Below are 13,475 nucleotides of genomic sequence, written 5' to 3'. Positions count from 1 at the left end.
TCCTGTCTAGCATAAAATCCAATACTTCCTGCCTAGCATAAAATCCAATTATTTCCTGCCTAGCATAAAATCCAATACTTCTTGCCTAGCATAAAACCCATTACTTCCTGCCTAGCATAAAATCCAATAGTTCCTGCCTAGCATAAAATAAAATTATTTCCTGCCTAGCATAAAATCCAATACTTACTGCCTAGCATAAAATCCAATTATTTCCTGCCTAGCATAAAATCCAATTATCTCCTGCCTAGCATAAAATAAAATTATTTCCTGCCTAGCATAAAATCTAATACTTCCTGCCTAGCATAAATTTCAATACTTCCTGCCTAGCATAAAATCCAATACTTTTTGCCTAGCATAAAATCTAATACTTCCTGCCTAGCATAAAATCCAATTATTTCCTGCCTAGCATAAAATCCATTACTTCCTGCCTAGCATAAAATAAAATTATTTCCTGCCTAGCATAAAATCCAATACTTACTGCCTAGCATAAAATAAAATTATTTCCTGCCTAGCATAAAATCCAATAGTTCCTTTCTAGCATAAAATCCAATTATTTCCTGCCTAGCATAAAATAAAATTATTTCCTGCCTAGCATAAAATAAAATTATTTCCTGCCTAGCATAAAATCCAATACTTCCTGCCAAGCATAAATTCCAATACTTCCTGCCTAGCATAAAATCCAATACTTTCTGCCTAGCATAAAATCCAAGTATTTCCTGCCTAGCATAAAATCCAATTATTTCCTGCCTAGCATGAAATCCAATACTTCCTGCCTAGCATAAAATCCAATACTTCCTGCCTAGCATAAAATCCATTACTTCCTGCCTAGCATAAAATCCAATAGTTCCTGCCTAGCATAAAATAAAATTATTTCCTGCCTAGCATAAAATCCAATACTTACTGCCTAGCATAAAATAAAATTATTTCCTCCCTAGCATAAAATCCAATTATTTCCTGCCTAGCATAAAATAAAATTATTTCCTGCCTAGCATAAAATCTAATACTTCCTGCCTAGCATAAATTTCAATACTTCCTGCCTAGCATAAAATCCAATACTTTTTGCCTAGCATAAAATCTAATACTTCCTGCCTAGCATAAAATCCAATTATTTCCTGCCTAGCATAAAATCCATTACTTCCTGCCTAGCATAAAATAAAATTATTTCCTGCCTAGCATAAAATCCAATACTTACTGCCTAGCATAAAATAAAATTATTTCCTGCCTAGCATAAAATCCAATAGTTCCTTTCTAGCATAAAATCCAATTATTTCCTGCCTAGCATAAAATAAAATTATTTCCTGCCTAGCATAAAATAAAATTATTTCCTGCCTAGCATAAAATCCAATACTTCCTGCCAAGCATAAATTCCAATACTTCCTGCCTAGCATAAAATCCAATACTTTCTGCCTAGCATAAAATCCAATTATTTCCTGCCAGCAAAAAATCCAATACTTCCTTCCTAGCATAAAATCCAATTATTTCCTGCCTAGTATAGAATCCAATTACTTCCTACCTAGCATAAAATAAAATTATTTCCTGCCTAGCATAAAATCCAATACTTACTGCCTAGCATAAAATCCAATAGTTCCTTCCTAGCATAAAATCCAATTATTTCCTGCCTAGCATAAAATAAAATTATTTCCTGCCTAGCATAAAATCCAATACTTTCTGCCTAGCATAAAATCCAATTATTTCCTGCCAGCAAAAAATCCAATACTTCCTTCCTAGCATAAAATCCAACTATTTCCTGCCTAGCATAAAATCCAATACTTCCTGCCTAGCATAAAATCCAATACTTTTTGCCTAGCATAAAATCCAATACTTCCTGCCTAGCATAAAATCCAAAACTTCCTGCCTAGCATAAATACAATTATTTCAAGCCTAGCATAAATACAATTATTTCATGCCTAGCATAAAAACCAATACTTCCTGCCTAGCCTAAAATCCAATTATTTCCTGCCTAGGATAAAATCCAATTATTTCCTGCCTAGCATAAATACAATTATTTCCTGCTAGCAAAAAATCCAATACTTCCTTCCTAGCATAAAATCCAATTATTTCCTGCCTAGCATGAATACAATTATTTCATGCCTAGCATAAAATCCAATTATTTCCTGCCTAGCATAAAATCCAATAATTTCATGCCTAGCATAAAATCCAATACTTCCTGCCTAGCATAAATCCAATTATTTCCTGCCTAGCATAAAATCCAATACTTCCCGCCTAGCATAAAATCCAATTATTTCCTGCCTAGCATAAATACAATTATTTCCTGCCTAGCATAAAATCCAATACTTCCCGCCTAGCATAAAATCCAATTATGTCCTGCCTAGCATAAAATCCAATACACCTGCCTAGCATAAAATCCAATACTTCCTGCCTAGCATAAAATCCAATATTTTCTGCCTAGCATAAAATTCAATACTTCCTGCCGAGCATAAAATCCAGTATTTCACTGCCTAGCATAAAATAAAATAGAGTAGTGGGTGTTTTCTTCTCACACAGATTAATTCAATCTTAATTTTTTTCACACAGATTAATTCAATATGTTTATAATTGTGTACATTTATCTGGAATTAGAAAGTTAAATAAAGGCTTCTTTTGTGATTGATTTTTTTTCTGAGTTACCGTGGATTGAATTCTGATATTGGTCCTTTCATACAAAATATGCCGACATATTCCAAATGTTTACCCATTTCACAACAAGGAAATTAAGCATGTTACTAGAAGTTTTTTTGAACAATACAAGCATGAACAAACGAACATTATTGAAACAGCGAGTACCCACCAATAGGCGATGATGACGGTTAATAATGTTTCCGTCTTTAAGCGGATACGACCATCTCACATATCAGGATGCGGTTAACACTGTCTTCGTCTTTAAGCTGACGCGACAATGACACAGATCATGACTGCATTTAATACTGTCTTCATCTTTAAGCGTATAACACTTTCACACAGTCCAGGATTACGGTCAATACTCTCTTCATCTTTAAGCGTATGTGACCACCACATATACCAGGTTCACGGTTAATGCTGTCTTCTTAAATTTGTGAAGTGACTCACGATCGGAACAGAGTGAAGTTGCCATACTAAATTACGTTATATATAATAACTTGCCTGGACGACTCCAACTGAATAATTAAGTAAAGATAAATAACCACCGGCCTATATATGACCTTTATTTTTATGTCACAATTATGTCTATAATTAAGGTGTAACTGTCTGATCAGTATTTTTTTAACGACTGGCGACAGTTCGTTTTCTCAATGCAATGTATCATTTTCCTATATTCTATGATTGTTTTATTGTGATATATAGAGGCTGTTTTCTTTTCCTACGTTAATGCCGAATATATTTCATCACGTGATACCCCAAAAGTGATATTTTAACGAGTGTAAAACCACAAGTTAAAATATATCGTTTATGGTAGAACAAGATGAAATACTTCCACTATTGACGTAGGAAAAGAATTTTTTATTATTATTCAACAAAACTTGCTCCAGAATCGTTTGGTGTAGACGATTTCTCTCTCTCTCTCTCTCTCTCTCTCTCTCTCCGGAACAACACATTCACCACCACCGCCTTTTCGTAGATTCACCCCATTTTCATAGGCTGATCATATAAATATACGTGACTTAAGGAAGCTGTAAGAATGAGTTGCCCTAATCCGTCGCTGTAAATTTTTGTCATTTTGTGCATTATTTTAAACTAACTGAAAACAACGCAAGACCGAATCAGCATCACATCGTTATTGTCAAGGAAATAAGGGGAAATAATTTTAGGGAGACGCGAACGGCGTCTGTACTAATTTCCACGTCTGAAATGAAAGGCAGTTTCTATTTATTTGTTCTAGCTCACAAATTACTCGTTTTTGTTGCTGCAGGTACAACTTTTGTAGGCACACACAATCATCAAGCGTCACAGTGCATAATTGCATAATAGAAAATCTTATATTTTCACACACACACACACACACACACACACACACACACACACACACACATACATACATACATACATACATACATACATATATACATACATACATACATACATACATACATACATACATACATACATGCTATATTATTTCGACAGTACGTCACTGTATTTGACTCTTAAGTGCATAAAAAATACAAAAATATTTTTATTAAATCGTAGTGATATCTAGAACGAATGAGTTAAAATGTTATGTTAAAAGGCGAACACTACCTGAGTCATGATGTCTAGCAGTGAAAATTTTATTATATACGTAACATAACATGAATGTAATAGTTGTCTCATCTTGCTATATTATCCAACTGATTAATAACATTGTTTGGTTTCCATATAACTTTCACATAGATCTTGGACAGTTGTTGCACTTAAATGTATTATTTTTATTGCTCTTTTATTGTTTTCATTGCCCTTTTGTTAAGACACTGCACAAACAGAATGGCAATATATCACCCTGAAGGAACGTATGTTAGGTTGACAGTAAAAAAAAATATTAAACTGCACACACTTTATGCAGTGTGTAAGAAGTATGTGATAAAGAGATGTATAAAAACATTCTTTAAATCTATATACAATAACTGTTTACAAGACTGACTTAAGCAAGCATACGTCTCCACCGTCTGAGCCTATAGAAAACAATGCGAACTGGAAGGAAATGCACTCAAATTAGGTCCTAATCAGTTTTGGCTAATTGTTTCAGTTCATGAAAAATTAAGGCTAGATACTTTATAAATTGCATCAATACACCAATACCTTTTCATAAAAAAATTTTACGAAAACCTATAATGTGTGACTTTCCAAATATATACTTTGTTTAATTTATATTGACGATTTATACATTGTATCAATACATTAATGCACTTTCATAACATGCTGTACGGGGCCTGTGTTGGGTGCTGTTATGAATATTTGATTTAATTATATCTGATTTAATATATATTTAATTCAATTTAATTGTTTGTCAGTTTAAAAATAAAAATTTCATTACATAATATTGTAATGTAAATTTATTCACTAGAGATGATACTTTTTTCAGAAAACAGTTTGACATTGACTGTAAGTTTATAAACACCAGGTGTTGATCTAAATCCTGACCTTGTTTGACAATTTGAGGCAATCACGGAAACAAGTTCTATCTTTTTTTAAAAATGATTGGTTGTTACAAGTTTCTGGACCAACAGTCCTGATGCAATATTCATTATAAGATTCTTAACCGACAATTCTGATGTAATTATAGGTTATTGCATTTGTATGGGAAAATATGAACGAGTTTTTTGGATGGAATACTGCACAAACTTGTGAGTGCAGTATATCTTTCCGACAAAACGAGTTCATATTTTCCCATACAAATGCAGTAACCTTTTTATTATATGCTCATTTTTTAATTCTACCTAAGGTTTAATTACATAAACAAAATGCACTACAAGAAATAACGTAAATGAATGAATGCCGTATTCCAAACTAAATACACAAGCGCAGATTTGTCATTACACAATGACATCATTATTAATGCGCACATAACTCCGCCCAGATAAATTTGAACTTAGTCGCGCGCTCGACATAACTTTCGAAAGAAAATTGCGTGTCTAGTTAAAATTGAAATTTGCAGTCATATTGTGAATGAATGCGCATTGCAACAACTGTTCCGTTTGATCTGGAATGAATATATTTTGGTATTTTGTTTCGATTCAACGAAAGTTTGTGATTTTGGACTGGATTCATCTGTGCAAATTATGCATGAAATACATCGGATTGAAGTGGCGCGGGAGAAGCGTGTTTACGTCTGCAAATGTGTCTGTTTCTGTCATTGAATGTTTGAAATCATAATGTTGGAAAATATGAAGTCTTTCAATTGCAATTATCAAAAAGACGCTATGGAATTTAATGCTTATTTCATTTTGAGTGTAATAAGGAGGATGCAATTGTACTTATCATCGAAATTACAGCACAATTTCGAAATGTGTAATCTAGATTGAAAACCGATGACATGGCTCATGTAATTCGGATTTGCAGAATTAAGAAAATACATTTTGAGGAAATTCAGGATGTAAAACTGTAAGTATATTTTATTTTGCCATTCTTATCACCAGCTAAAGAAAACAGTATATGCCTTGTCACTTGTAAGGACCTAGCTAGCCTAAATCCGAAACATTGTATCAACGCGGAATGTGGCAAAACAGCTGTTTTTTTTGCAGTCCACGAAACCTGTTTTAGTTCATTCTGAAACAAATTTAAACAACCACAACGTAAGGAGCCTCTTACGCGAGTGTACATGATTTGTTTACAAATCAAAAGTGCTGGCGTCTGAGTCCATTGTTTATTTACAAAAGAAAGTAGTTCCTTTATTCACGTGAATGCTATATGTGTATTGTCGCGCGCGTTCAGTATCGGGGAATATTGAAAGATTCTGACAATGTAAAGTTAACGGGGGGGGGGGGAATGAGCATATAATAATATTCATTACAAACTTCTTAACTAATAATCCTGATGTAGTATTCATTTCAAACTTCTGAACCGACAATCATATTATGGCACTGGTTAATTAACGGGAAATTCCGTGATGCCTCCTTTGAATATATAGTATTAAGAAACATGTTTAACATAATCTTACCTTTACGCCTGCGGTGGTTCGAGTCTCGGATTCAGCCAATGTGGGTATGTGAGAAAGCTTGCCAGTAGCTTCTCGTGGGTCGGTGGTTCTTTCCGGGGTTTTCCCGGGTTCTTCCTCCACCATTAATACTGGCCGCCAAGTATAGCCTATCGTGTGCTGAAATATGGCGTTAAACCCCACAACAACAACAACAACAACCTTTACATAATCTTGACACCAGAACAAAAATATGTCGTATTTCAAAGAAATAAATCACTCGAAAGTATATCTTATCAGTGTCACTGCCAACCACCAATAGCGACTCATCGTGACATCCAAAATTCGCTTTGTATTTACGATGAAAAATGGTGATTAAGGTACTTCCGTACCGAGTATAATGATCTACATGTATATACTTAATCAGACACTCGTGATGCTTGAGCTAAAATATGGATCAATGCTTTCAATGTTTGTCCCAAATAAAGCATCATTTGTCTGTTTTCAACCTTATGTCCCAGCGATCACTGCATTGTTTTGTTTTTTACTTTCGGACCCTAAACTCGCTACAAACTTGTCTTAGATGGCAACAAGGGAAATGTTTAACTGGAAGGAAACATAACCTAAGGTTCAGAGTGGTTGGATTTTGTATTTTATGGAAATTTTTAGCGCGAACAACATTTTTAGCTGCAGTGAATATGGCACAATCTAATTCTAAAGAGATCCCATTAGGCGTTCAAATCGTTCAGACGGCTTATCTCTTTCACTATCTAAAATGTCAGTGATGAACTCAGCCATATCTATATCTATATATTTTTATACTGAATTGAAGAAAACCGTAATATAAGGGAATTTGCTCTTAATAATTTAGGACTTTTCTGTATTTAAGACATTCCAGCTAACTCCCATGAGTGTCCTTAATTTTCAGGTTTCATTGTCATTAATATTTCCTAGATCCTAAAAGCCACAATGGTTTATAATAAATGCCGAGATTTCAAAAAATGGATTATTGTAAGTATTGTTTGATACAATTATGCACAGATTATCAGAATTAGAATAATTCCTGCACATCGGAACCTGTCTTTTCTCAAGCATCAATTGCTTTCATATCAAACAATCTTTGTTACTCGCGATACACTGCTTTGATATCAAACAACCCCTGCTATTCACGATAATCTGCTTTGATATCAAACAACCCCTGCTATTCACGATAATCTGCTTTGATATCAAACAACACCTGCTATTCACGATACAATGATCTTAGGGCACTATTTAAATCGTTAAATTATTGATTTACCGTAGGAGTTTAAAGCCACTATTAACGGCAACAGTGGCGTGGTGTGATTAAAATACAGGGAGATTACGTTATATTAAAATACCTCTTTCATCTCATGAAGTTCAACTAACACGCAAAATGTAAAGACTTGAAGAACACCTAAATTGAGAGACTTTTTGCAATCCAAGTTAAAATATTTGAAGAAAAATATTGGGACAAAGCGTACTGTTTTTGTATATCCTTCAACCAGGGCCCAGTTTAAAAATATGTTATAAAATGATTATGTTAGTATGACAAGATTTCATGGCTTAGACGATTAGTGTTGCCATTACTGTGATGGGAAAATTAAGATATCAATACACCCTGCAATCATTTTTCTTGTGATCTGAAGCCATAGTAAAGCAATTAAAAGAGCGTTAAATGTGCTTCAAGTATTTGAGTGCATATACATTGGTAGAGATACACCTGAAAAACATGTTTCTTTAGAAAGAGGACGGATTATTCTTCAGCAAATAATAATTTAATGTTGTCCAATTAGGTCAGCATCATGAGCTCAAACAAGTTTTGCAAGGCTTAAATAAATGTAAGTTGTAAATTAGATTCTTTAGTTTTATTATTACTTGATTATGCCAAATTTATAATTATAGACAGGTTTGAGGATAATTATTTCCTTCATCAATGTTTTGTGCAATGTTAACGCAAGTATATACATTCACTCAATATACGTGTTTAAAGTCTTTGTCTCAGGTTGCACGGATTTCGTTTATTAGGGGTGATTTGTGTTTAAAGTCTGAGTCTCACGTTGCTCGGATTTCATTTATTAGGGGTGCCATGTGTTTAAAGTCTAAGTCTCACGTTGCACGGATTTCATTTATTAGGGGTGCCTAGTGTTTAAAGTCTGTGTCTCACATTGCACGGATTTCATTTATTAGGGGTGCCATGTGTTTAAAGTCAAAGTCTCACGTTGCACGGTTTCATATATTAGGGGTGCCTAGTGTTTAAATTCTGTGTCTTACGTTGCACGGATTTCATTTATATGGGGTACCATGTGTTTAAAGTCTGTGTCTCACGTTGCACGGATTTCATTTATTAGAGGTGCCGTGTGTTTAAGGTCTGTGTCTCCCGTTGAACGGATTTCATTTATTAGGGGTGCCATGTGTTTAAAGTCTGTGTCTCACATTGCACGGATTTCATTTATATGGGATGCCATGTGTTTAAAGTCAAAGTCTCACATTGCACGGATTTCGTTTAGTAGGACAAACCACAACTATATCATTGATTCCCACTGGCTCAGCTGAATTAGAAATGGGAATCAGCTTTACTCATCGTTCACCAGGTTAACAACACACCAGAGCAACGCTTTAAATAAGAGCGAAATGTATGCACAACTCGCAAAGACACGGCCTGTTCATAGTACATAGATGCATCTAAGTTTTGAAGTATATTTAACGTGATATGTTAATTATGGAACTACTACAGGAAATTCGTTTGTCAAGGATCAGCAGAAAAGAATTTAATTACACGACCGCCTACTTGTTAATATAGCATTTCTTAATCAGATTAAAGTCAGATCTAGCACGTAGACATCTGACAGTTACCTACTAGTAATCATATTCGGAAGACCTCGCTACTGTCCATAATGTATTAATTTAGAATCATACAGTCATTTTGAAGATGCTCTATGAATTGTTTAGTTCGTTTAAAATTGTTTCAACTGACCTTCAGAGTTCAGATACCGGTAACTTAATTGTTTGATAGCAAGGTCACAACCCCTGACGAGTGACCAGATTATCTCGCAGTAACGTAGAAATGTAGAGTTGTTATCTAAAGTTATTGTAACTTTCCTTTGCTTTGAATGAAAATATGACATTTGTAATCTCTTAGGCAACTAGAGAAAATCATTTCGCATTAAGTGTAATAAGTGAACCAAAACAATTTCTCATAAGAAAGAGCTCCGTATAAAACTTTTGGAGTTAACAGTGAAATGTCTTTTAAAGCAACGGATGTGATCTCCTTTACGGAATGTGTGTGTGTGTGTGTGTGATTTGGCTTTTAAACGTAGCTTTAACAATTTTTCAGTCATATCGCTACGATGTCTGCAGTGTGGCAGTTTATAGTGTTGCCTAGCACTGGGTCATCGTGTCGCAGACATGTAGCATGATGTCCTCCCAGTTACATTACCCTGACACCAGGCCGACCAGTCCTAATACTAACCTCATAATGCTGAGCGCCAAGCGAAGCAGCTGTTTGTACCATTTTTGTAAGTCTTTGGTATGACTCAGCCGGGGATCGACCCCACGTCCTCCCGCATCTGTGGCGGACGCTCTAACCACTGGGCCACCGGATCGGTCTTTACGGGATGTAAAGGCCTTATCTCCTCATAAAGTAAACAATGACAGCGAATCTGTAAAATATTTTAGTATTCAAGTAATGTTCTAAATCATTTTCTTTCATTTTTATTGATATCTTAATCAACTTGCTGAAAGAGCTATAGATGTTATCTTATGACGGAAGGAGTGTCGAGGATTTTGTTTGAATTTGTTTTCCTACTTGACCCTTCTTATCATTATTACACTGTTTGCTAGCAATTTTAGATGCTCAGTCATTTAGCTGGAATGTTACCTTGCCTCACATATTTATTCCAGTCTTGTTCCGAAAGAATCAATAAAATCTTAAGATACGTTTTCCAGGGTCTACCGATTCATAGTTAAATTTGAAAGACAGTGCTCAAATTAAAGAATACGTGCGTAATATTTTCTCAGCTGATAAGAAATATATCACACTTTGATCTTGAGATTCGTCTAAGTAGTTTCAGCACAATAATCTCGTACAATGCCAAACACAATAGGAGTGTCTGGTAATGAGACAAATTATCCTTGCGATGTCAGAATGAAGCTTTCCCAGAATGTGAAAAGAGATAACGCGATGTTTTACGTCATAATGATATCAAGATGTGATAATGGTTTCCGTGACAATTATACTTGTTTATTGAGACATGCATTCGGCATTGGCGTCTGTTTAAAAGTGATGTTTTTTGACACCCTTTTAGGCTTAAAACATGACTTGGTTCGAATGATCGCAGTTGTTTTGAGAAATAAAATAATTTGTAGTTTCGCTTGCATAAAGTTGGAGCCAAACGCCTTCTATCGGTAACAACCACATGTTAAACCCAACTAGCTAACCTCTGTTTCTCACATAAATTGCCCTTACCTGTATATGATAGATTATATGTTAATTAGGTAATCTATTTTACGTACCTGAATTATTATGCGCAGTGTATGTTTAGGCACTGTACCGTACACATCCGCAATAAAGTCCCCTTTCTGTTATGTTCGTGTCGGATTACAAATTAGTTTTGAAATAATATTTGTTTCACTATTCTAGGAGTGGATATTGTTATGTTTTGCCGTTCTTAATTTGTTTATAAATTTTAACCTTACATTTTATTTTCCACCATATCATAGTAATTAAACCGACATATGCTCTGTGTGTATTTTTACTGCGAATGTTATAAACTGTCGAAAAAAATGTATCAGATCAGCCTAACCAAATTACGTTCCGCAAAGATAGTACCACTAATAATGAAAAGTTAACGGTAGTCATCCTGAAGATGCAATTATCCTGTCCGATGGCAAATAATAAGGATATCGCATGAAACATATGCATAAACATGGATGGACAGAAGTCACAATATAATTTTGACCTCATTCTTGGTACCATGACGATGTTGCATGGTGCCGTCAACATAATGAACTGTATTATACTGGAATTTTTGGGTTGTTACATATTGTCTCTTTCTATCTTTATCCGAAGTTCAAAAAAAAAAAAGAAGACAACAAACCACAACAAAGCTAAAAAGAAAGCATATCATATCATATATTATAAACTTTGTTTATTTAAAGTACAATTAGTGACAATGAATTACACATTTGTTTAACATTCCAACAATGACAGGTGAAGGAATGGAATTCTTCATTACCGGGAAGATTGTGTGGGATGATGTCGATGAAGTTTCACACATAAATATCACATGAATATTCCTTGGAAAAATCTGTAGATCGTAAAAGAAGAAGAAAAACGAGATTAAATAACCTCTCGTTTCTATGTCTGAGACAGAACGAAAGAAGAAATTTATATTTCTTGTACAGAAGTCCAAAAATAAAATCCATTCATTTTGAATTCGACGAAAGCATGGATGAATGCAGATTACTGAACGAAATTTATTTTTGAAGCATGAAACATCCTGCACTCAGTTCATAACTTAATTTTAATTGATTGATCTTGATTTGTATTTTTATTTCGAGATTTTACGTCCTGACCATTTGTCACGCCTGCTTTATGATAGAAGTGGACATTCATTTCCCTCATGACCCTTTGACTCAAATACACAATCGAAGACATACGAACGTGAGGACAGTAAAATATAAATTTGTTTCATTAGAATACTCAATGAAGTAGATGTGGATCAAGACGGACATTTTTTATTTTAAAAAATGTATCTATCCATGGTTTTATTAAGGATCAAGAAACCTGCCGACAAAGATTTCAAATAGCAATAAAAGGGAAAAGCATCCGCTTGGCCAAGACGTTAACAACACAACGTTCTACTATCACCAATCAACATGCTAAATAGAAATGAAGAAACGTTAACTAGGTGATAAGGCGTAACATGCAGCGATATGATCTAATGAAAAATGGCAGTATTCAAATTCTTCACCTTAGTACTGGGTGTTAACATGACAATTGCATCTGTTGCCGTATCTGGGGTTGTATTCATAGCCGTAACGTTCTCTTGCACGATAGAAGAACAGTATACAGATTTCACTCCGGATCCACCGCAAGGGTCTCTTGGTGCATCCCATGGGCCCGCAATACCATATCGGGCAAGGGTCAGCAAAGGATTATTCGTACTCCCTTGCCTTGATATGACAAACGTCGATATTACAGGGTTTAGATTTTAACGTAATTCGTATCATAATAAACGTCCGTTTTAACCTTTAAAACGGTTTCGAGAACATGAATTTATCTTGCTTTTTATTTCGTCTTGCATGAAATATATCTTTATTTTCTACAAATTTGGTCCTTGAATATAAATAAAATGATGCTATCACTATAATATAATGTATTCTTGCAATGCATCTCCCACTCCGATTCTTAGCTCACAAAGTCTTTCTGTGAATCAAATAGCTCAGTAGGATTTTTGTGGAAAAGATTTCTACTAGTTTTAGTCTATATTTCACGGACTTAATTCACTCATTTCTTACACCTGAGAGTTCTGTTGTTTCATTAGTTTCTTTTTAATATGTGTATAATTTCTGACTGATATCAAACTTCATGCTTCTCTGCTAGTAGGACGGTGTAAAAGTCATTTCATCATCTTTTTAAAAGAACCACCTTAGAACTTTAGTAGCTAATTATTTGCAACTTTGTTTAGTACGATGGGGTTAAGACTTATAGTTTCGAAAGACTTGCCACCATCATCATGCAGGAAAGGCTAAACAACTTCAGTAGATTTCGCATTTTCTGTATTGAAGTACTCACCATGAACTATCAAACAGAGAAAGACTACATACAGAGCAAGCCATTATCACAGAGAGGAAGACTACAGCAACA

Source organism: Sinohyriopsis cumingii, chromosome 13 (assembly GCF_028554795.1).
Source record: "Sinohyriopsis cumingii isolate HCF-2022 chromosome 13, ASM2855479v2, whole genome shotgun sequence".
Lineage (NCBI taxonomy): Eukaryota > Metazoa > Mollusca > Bivalvia > Unionida > Unionidae > Sinohyriopsis > Sinohyriopsis cumingii.
The sequence above is the reverse complement of the archived record's forward strand: the minus strand, read 5'-3'. Positions refer to the sequence as shown.